Source organism: Taudactylus pleione, unplaced genomic scaffold (assembly GCF_031769625.1).
Source record: "Taudactylus pleione unplaced genomic scaffold, aTauple2 ptg000117l, whole genome shotgun sequence".
Classification (NCBI taxonomy): Eukaryota; Metazoa; Chordata; class Amphibia; order Anura; family Myobatrachidae; genus Taudactylus; species Taudactylus pleione.
The window spans coordinates 19,103,929-19,113,003 of NW_028284519.1; the positions used below are offsets into that span (position 1 = coordinate 19,103,929).

Below are 9,075 nucleotides of genomic sequence, written 5' to 3' on the forward strand. Positions count from 1 at the left end.
CTAATAGCAAGCTTTTGGAGAAACAAAACCAGATTATCTTTATATTTATATTTAGTACTTTTCGCCAGGTCCGAATTTGCCGGGTGCCATTTTCGCTGATTTCTAATTGAATACGGGGATAAGCGGGGACGCTCGCGATACTTTTCCGCATGGAAAACCAGCACCTAATTGAATATGCCCCTAAGTCTTAATTTACATTTAAAAAGAATAAAAGGATCAAAGGCGATATAGATAATTTGACCAGCAAAGAATGATTATAATAGATTCTAGACCTATGACATTTAGAGTGTGGAACACACAGGGCTCGATTCAGACCCGCTCGCTAGATGCGTACGCACGCAGCGAAAGTATGCAAATCCGCGATTGCACAGCAAGGCATTAGCACGCCCACCTTGTCTTGGCGTGCGATCGCGGTGTGTAAGCAGACACCCACCAGCTTGTCTTAAGATGTCCACTTATGCATATCATACCCTACCACAAGCAATACGAGTGCTTCAGTGTGTAAAACACCCATGATATGTACAATGACGCTGCCTCTTAATTATGCACACCTCTGAAACGGCGTTAAGACGCTCAGGCACGCCTGGGTTCGCACCACCACTCCGCCGTTTCCATCAACCATCCCCTGTCACCACGAACAAACGGCTTCGCCTTTCACTCATTCTAGCGAGGTGGCTATGCGCAGCGAGCGAACGCTTCCTGATCGCATGGACTAGTACACATGTGCAGAATGCAAACATCGGCATGCTGCCTGCAAACGCAGCCTAGCGAGCGGGTCTGAATCGGGCCCACAGTCCTAATTAAATCAAATTATACTTATACCATGGGTCTTCATATGCACTGATTTTGTTAACTTGATCGAAATTTTCAATGATGGTCAATACATGAAAAAAAATGAGAAAACAACAAGAGACAAATGTATAGTATCATAATAGATTCGAGTAACAAATTTCCCGTGTTGTGTGGAAAGGAACAGGACGGTGAGGCAGATTTTCACAGAAATAGAACAGATCCTTTCCACCACTAAACAATGAGGTTCGGCGTACCGAAAAACTCACTTAGGTGGTATATGGGAAATGCATATATGGGTATCTTTATATCACTATGTTTTGCCTGCAATAACACCCTTAATACTAACGTACCGCAACACACATGGAATCTATTAAGGGGATATAAAGGTTTCTTTATTTGCCAGATGGCGTCCATCACGAATCTCACAACAATATTTGTAAAAGGTATTTTATTCCAAAAAGTTTCTGTATATTTAAAAAAGGCTTATGGGAACAACAATCAGACCAGGAACTTGCATATAAAGTCATAGGTAGAGGCCAAATCACAATGGGACAGAGAGGTGAAAACAAATATGCAGAATAACTCCCATGAACAGGTAAAAAAAGGTCCGGAACGGTAAAACCTGTGTCTAGAAGCAATGCATACCTCCAATGAATGCCAATGGTATAGTCCCTCTGATTGTCAGGGAATAGCCCTCAACTCTCAGCACCGCAGTTTTAATCCTTCCTGGATCTCTTTCACCTGTATTCTAGTCTACAGTTTACCTTGGGGAGCACCACCAACACACTAGCATAAAAGTTGATTTACACGTTTACTAACTACAGTTGGTCTATATTCAATACTAATCTAGTTGTCCTGTGCAGGTCTCTTCCCTCTTTTCCCTATATACAATCTATAGTTTCTACCACATGTACACACAAATTTACACTACGTTGTTTTTTTTTGTCCGAGTCAATGAACCTACAGTAAGGTAACAGTATGTGTTTGGATTATAGGAGGAAACAGGCGTACCCAGAGGAAACCACACTCAGTTATGCCACTGCTGGTGGTAATCTTTGCTAAATCGAAATACATGCAGCGGTTAGCTTGCTGACTCACAGTGCTGTGGTCATGAGTTCAATTCCCAACCTGGTTGTGTGGTTTTTCTCCAACACTCCAAAAAATATACTGGTAGGTTAATTGAGTTCTGTCTATAATGTCCCCAGTGTATGTGTTAGTATGTGTTAGTGACTTTAGACTGTAAGCTCCAATGGGGCAGAGACTGAGCAATAGTTCCTGTACAGCACTCCATAATATAATGGTGCTATAAACATATAAATAAATAATAATAATAATATTAATGATAAACCCTACTATACCTCCAGTGACAGTCCCCTTAATTCACATAAAACATAAACAAGATTGTCCAAGAAACACTGACATGATTAAAGTGGGCGATCCTAATGTAATATCCACTTTGAAGTTATGTTTTTTACACCATCCATGATTCACATTTCAAGCTGGTCTCACAACCCATCAAAATGTTGTAGAGAACATATTGGGAAGATACAAGCATTTCACAAATACACATGTACACACAAGTACACCCAAAGGGATCAAGGGGCATATGTATCAAAGCTTGATGTGAGATAAAATTGTGAGCTATATATCACCAACCAATCAGCTTCTAGCTTACATTTTGCAGGCTGTGTTTAAGAAATTATAGTATGGAGCTGATGGGTTGGTGAGATATATTTCACAATTTTATCGCACATCAAGCTTTGATACATATGCCCCCAACTCAATTAGGAACAATGCTAAATCGCTTCTTCCAATGTGATATGAAAGCGATGTGAAGTGTGCACAAAACCTGTACACACGGTAGGCTTAATTTATGCATTTTAATAACCACCCCCATGGGGATTCAAACTAAAATGCACAATGTATGGGCGAAGTACGGGCGATCTTTGGGCAATGTAGGGTGCTGATACTGGCACTCAAACAACAGCACAATGCTGGCATCACCCAGGCAACAATCCTAATTGAATTGACTACAATGTCTCTCCATCATTGGTTGAATTAAAAGTTGCATTGTGCTCTGGCTGGGACTTGTAGTTCCACCTTAGCTGGAGAGCCACACATAGCCTATTTCTGCATGAAATAACAAACGAAAAAAACCACAAAGCCAAAAATGTACTTACATTGGGTTCAACATATTTTCTATCAAGTACATACATATCATATATACGTGTACCGGAATAAAGTGCATACTCTAAGAGAAATATAAAGTTTTATGCACTTAGCTAACCTGATAATCTGCACTATATACTGTATGGATAAATGGCTATTACTTAGCAATGTCCAAGCCTTGTAACCTGCTTGCAAATGCTTCCAATCAGAAATATATTTGATATATAATGTAACCGCCATGTACACAGGTCCTAATACTGCGGTGTGTCCATTTAAGCTGTTAAAAACACTGTAAATGATTGAAGTGTAGAAAGTGGAAGTAGTTTATGACTGTAAAGAGAGGATATTGTTAATTCCTGCTTTACTGAGGCATAATGCAATTACTGTAGTGTATTGTCAGGGGTGTTCCAACGGGGACTCAAATCCTCTTGTGACTAGTAGGGAAAAAAATCACTGTGCTTATTAATTGAAATAACTCTACAATATCTGTTCTAGTTTGATTGCTGAAGCTACATTACTACCTAGCACCAGTAACATTTAGCAGAAGGTAGAGAGAAGTTAGTGCAGTCTTACCCAGAGAGAGCCGTCACAGAGTCTGCAGTATCCAGGCACAGAAACTACTGAAACACACCCACTGCCTGCTGAGAGCAAAAATCCCCTAACATTTTTTCTGTGTATTAAAGCCGCAGTGTCATAAATAGAAATAGTGACCAGAGGCCACTCCTAAGCCAACCCTGCATGCTGCGAACTACAATATTCTTTGATGGGAGAAAAAGTTGTGGTTTGTTTAATACAGCACAAAATGTATCTCATGCAAGTTACTTAGGGGTCTATCTCCTAGAGAAATAAAATGGAGAGAGATAAAGAACCAACCGATCAGCTCCTGTCAGTTTATAGGCTGTGTATGAAAAATGTAGGTAAAATACAATGTATTTAATACTTGGCGCTTTACCCTGAAGATGATTCCCTTCAACACAGCCTCAATAATACTCGGGGAATATGAACCCTTCTAGAAATATATAAGTATTTCCTTACAATTAGTGTGAATTTTCTTGCAATATTTTTATTTCACACCATAAAAACACATGAAAAATGAATGCATACATATGCATACTGTACATGTAATTAATCACAGACCATACATTGGATAACATATAAGCATAATTCCATAAGGTCCTCTCTGAGGAAATCTTACCCTTGCTGGAGATTGCGGTGGGCTAGCTCAAAAAGCAAGTATGGTCCAGAGCACATAGCATGGCACCACCGGAATTCAACCCAATTCAGGATTCAGCTTGTAAGTGTTAGATATCCAATACAATGAACCAGGTTCTGGCATATATCCACACAACGCGTTTCGGAAAGCCCTTCATCAGGAGTGCATAGCATACATCACCACTCCAGCGGGCGCCCGGCTCCTTCCTCGCAGAGCCAGCTGGAGGCTGGAGCTCACTCCTGAGATCCTGCTTCCGGCTCCCACAGTGTGCACTATGGGAGAGACGTCATGACGTCTCTCCCATAGTTCAGAGGAGCAGCCAGGCGCACCAGACGGCAGCGGACTAGGGAGCGGGGCTTAAGGTAAGTATTAGTTTGTTTTTTTGTTGTGTAAGTGGCTCCACAGTGCCCGCCATTACTACTGAGGGCACTGCTACAGGGGGCATTACTCAGGGGGCACTACTACTGGAGGCACTCAGGGGGCACTACTACTGGGGGCATTACTCAGGGGACATTACTATTGTGGGCTTTACTCAAGAGGCATTACTATTGGGGCAATACTACTGGGGGCATTACTACTAGGGGCACTACTTTTGGGGGCACTATTACAGGAGGATTACTAATGGGGGCATTGCGTATGGGGCACTGAATAAGGGGCACCACTTCTGGGACACTATTATGTGGCGTAATGTGAATCAAGATTGTGCTACTGTGTGGCGTAATTTGAATTGGGAATACTATTATGTGACTTCTCCCCTTTCTTCTGAGACCATGCCCCTTTTTATTCATGCCTGTGTCGCATGCAGTCCCTTTATTGAAATAGCACCTAGGGGGGGGCAGTGAGTTCCACCACTTCTCTAGGACCACTTTAAGCACTGGCTGTATGCAAAACATCGGGTTTACGTTGAACACTGAATAAGGCCCCACATATGTAGCGTCCTTGAGAATTTCTGACCCAAAAGTAGTAGGGGAATGCACATTAGGGATGGCCATCGCAAAATTGCCATAGAATAGTGGCATGTAGTCATCGTAAGGTAACCATCGATGGTTTAACTATGTATGGTTATTTGGACATTTGAACAAAGGTGCTGTGCTGAGGACACGGCTTCCAGGTCTCTGCATCCGCAATGAAGTATTGCATCATCGGATGATCGTTGGAGAAAGTGCATGCGATGGTGGCCAATCATCGCAATCCTGGCATCGAATGCCAAAAACATTTTCATTGAGCCGAACTTTGATGGTTGACCAGCAGCTTCCAATGCACGTCACCAATGCACATGACAGTGTTCTATAACAATCTCATACACCTCCCAACCGATTACAGTGGTACAATCTGATTTGAGGGTATTGTCCCACAACACCATGTCCATTGCGCATAACTTCTACTTCTATTTGTTGTACTACACATTAATTTGTGCTTGTATGTTATTATAATTTATATTCATGCTTTTGGATTCTGCTAAATTGCAATAATGTGTGCGACTGTTCAGCAATGCAGAATTTCTGGAGATTATATATAAACGAGGATGATAATATACAGATATTTTTATATATTTTAGGTAATGTCAACAGAAGCATATTGAGGCAAGCCAGTGTCAAATTTACCAACTGAAATGTTTACACTATAAAATGTTTCATTGTAAATGAAGAACAGATGTGTTGTTATGTGAGACTGCAGTTTCTGATGGGGATGTAGTCAGCACCGACGGACGAAATCCCGACGCCATAATCTCGACCGCCGGCATCCTGAAGGTAAGTATCAGAGGTTAGGGGGAGGGTTAGGTTTAGGCACCGGGGAAGGTGAGGTTAGGGTTAGGCACTAAGAGGAGAGGTTAGGGTTAGGCACTAAGGGGGGTGGATTAGGGATAGGCAGTGGGGAGGGGGAGTTTAGGGTTAGGCACTGAGGGGAGGTTAGGGTTAGACACTAAAGCGGGGCGGACTAGGGTTAGGCATCGGGGAATATGAGGTTAGGGTTAGGCACTGAGGGGAGGTTAGGGTTAGGTACTAAGGGGGCGGATTAGGGTTAGGCACCGGGGAGGGGGAGTTTAGGGTTAGGCACTGAGGGGAGGATAGGGTTAGGCACCAAAATGGAGAGTATTAGGGTTAGACACCGGGGAGGGGGAGTTTAGGGTTAGACGCTGAGGGGAGGTTAGGTTTAGGCACCAAAATGGGGAGTATTAGGGTTAGGCACCGGGGACGGGAAGGTTAGGGTTAGGCACTAAAGAAGGAGGCTAGGATTAGGCACAAAGGGGGGCTGATTAGGGTTAGGCACTGGTGAGGGGGAGTTTAGGGTTAGGCACTGAGGGAAGGTTAGGGTTAGGCACTAAGGGGGGCGGATTAGGATTAGGCACTGGGGAGGGGGAGTTTAGGGTTAGGCACTGAGGAGAGGTTAGGATTATGCACCAAAATGGGGAGTATTAGGGTTAGGCACCAGGGAGGGGAAGGTTAGGGATAGGCATTAAAGGAGGAGGTTAGGATTAGGTACCGGGGAGGGAGGGGTAGGGGTAAGGGCTAGCTTACTTACCTAAGGGTGTCAGGATTCTGAGTGTCGGGGTGCCGCTGTCTGTATTCTGACCGGCAGCATCCCAACCGTCGGGATCCCATACCCAATCCTAAACATGTATGTACACGTATGTAGACTAATTATTTCAGGCACATAGACACTGCTGTTTATTGATACTGGGGAAACCATTTTGTCAGACATACATAATGGAGTATTTGTCATATTGACCCCAAAAGACAGATTTTCTATTGCCACCAATCTTGTTGATAGGAACATTTTTGGCAGTGCCGATTTGTATATTTATTTTTAAATCGCCAGGAAAGCTAAGCGATGCTCACTTCCCCGAATATACATCCAATGGAGATTCGATAACACAAATAAAAAACAATTAAAACACAGCTACATAAATAAATATAGTGTAGAAATTTAAATTTTTTTTTATTTACTAATGAAAAAAAATTATCTTTTTAGTAATTACCTATTTTTCCAACATCGCTCCTCACTATCACCAGCGACATTGATCAGAGGATACAGTTACCGTCACTGTCATTGCTAAATCGTTGACATCTAGCTTCTTCGTAGGGAAGCTATAGCAGTAGAGGGTGACTTCCAGCAATAATGGGCAATACCCCCTATCTGCAGGCAGCCCTTGGTAAATAGCAAAAAGCATGAAGTAAATGCATTTTAGGGCTTAAATATACATTTTAATTATGGCCTTATATAATGCAATTATTGTAATGATAGCTTCCAAAATAATCTGCTTGGGTTTTATCACCTACTGGTTATTAGGGAAGTGCAAACATTTTCTCCCTTTAATGTGTGGTTTCTGAGTCGGAGATGTTTAACTGCCAACTTCCTTCTGCCTGGCATGTATTAAATATGTTGAAACTCTTGCAAGAGGTTTTATTTGCTTCTAGATGGCAAAGAAAAGTGGTTGGCAGTAATGTTTTGGGAACTATTATGGAGAATTAGAAGAATATATACAATTATATTTTCACTGTGCATGCAAGAGGAAAATGTATTATCGTAAATTAGAATGCACAAAATGATGATGTGTGTTTTTTTTAATCAAGTACGTCTATATAATGTTCACTTTCTGGAAATACATCTATCCAAAAATTGCAAGGGCCATGTGCAACCATTTGTGAGATTGTCAGATGTGAGTGCACATGATGGAAAATGGTCATTCAATGCCCCTCAATGAATGTACGGCTAGTACATAAAGATTATTACAGTCTCATTGCTCTCATGATGTCATTACAATGAAGAACACATGTATGGTGTTGATTATAGCAACATGAGCCAGGCTATTTGAGTGAATGATGTAAACTGGCCATACACCTAAAGATTATCATTCAAACCAAACAACTAGTTGGCTGGTGGGCACGGGAATCAGGTAACATATGAAAGCAAATGACAATTGGCTGTTCGCTCCCAAACACTGAAAAATGGAGGAACACGGACACTCAGACAAGTTGGTTAATCAAATGGATTTTGGGTCTGATTCAGAGATGCGCGCATATCCAATTGTGACTGAGATTCCATAAGCAGCGGTTCTGCGAAAATATGCTAATTTCGCAACTGCTGGGATTTGTATAGAGACGTCCTTTGCCGGCGTCTCCGTTCCACTGCTTGCGTACAGAGATGCACCATTGGTCGCAGATCGGTTGCACCATCTTCCCTCTAAACAACAGTATGGATGCTCAGAATGTCCGTCGGTACTAAGCTGCAGTCAAGGCTGAGACACGTCCCCACAACAGCCGTGACAGGTCTGCGTTTGTCTCACCACTCCTCTGTTACCTCCCACAAACAGTCACTGATTGTCCATCACTCTGCGTCCAAATCATCACTGCTGCCACTATTGGTAATCGAAGTTGGCGCGTACACAGGCCAACTCTGATGCATGCGCAGTGCAAAAAACATTGCTCAACTCGGCATTGCGTTCACTTCTGAATCATGTCCTTTATTATATAAAGATACTGCAAAAGGAAACGTGTTTAATACTTACTGAGAGGCAGTGACTGGGAAATCCCGTTTCATTACTTACGTTCGTAACTAGAAGCATTCTTTTATCTGAATCTATTTTAGTTGCCCGAGGTAATGAAATAACATACTAGAAGTCAAGATGTTTCTACCTGCTTTCGTCACTGCTCCTTCAAATATTTGGTCAAAGATCATAGCCTTGTGTGAAATAAATTCTGTTTCACAAAAAAAAAAAAACACACCATGTAGCAGTTATCTGTTATATATAAGTCACTGATAGAATGTTTCAGAGAAAGTCGTCATATCTGCACCTATGTCTATGAAATCTGCAGGAAAACATCACATCTTGCCACCTGGGAGAGTTGGAAAACGTATTTGAGAGGTATGAATGGTCACCATGCCTTGTTGTCTTTCAT

The 9,075-nt window shown here is 42.1% G+C and overlaps 1 protein-coding gene across 1 annotated transcript in view; it reads right to left on the reverse strand.

The window, feature by feature from the left end:
* Positions 1–3,560, reverse strand: part of LOC148524679 (receptor-interacting serine/threonine-protein kinase 2-like) — a 91,932-nt gene extending 88,372 nt beyond the window's left edge. The window contains exon 1 of the mRNA XM_088471966.1: positions 3,535–3,560. The gene's annotated coding sequence lies outside the window, so the exon portion shown is untranslated. The remainder of the gene's footprint in view (positions 1–3,534) is intronic.
* Between the last annotated feature and the right edge of the window lie 5,515 nt (positions 3,561–9,075).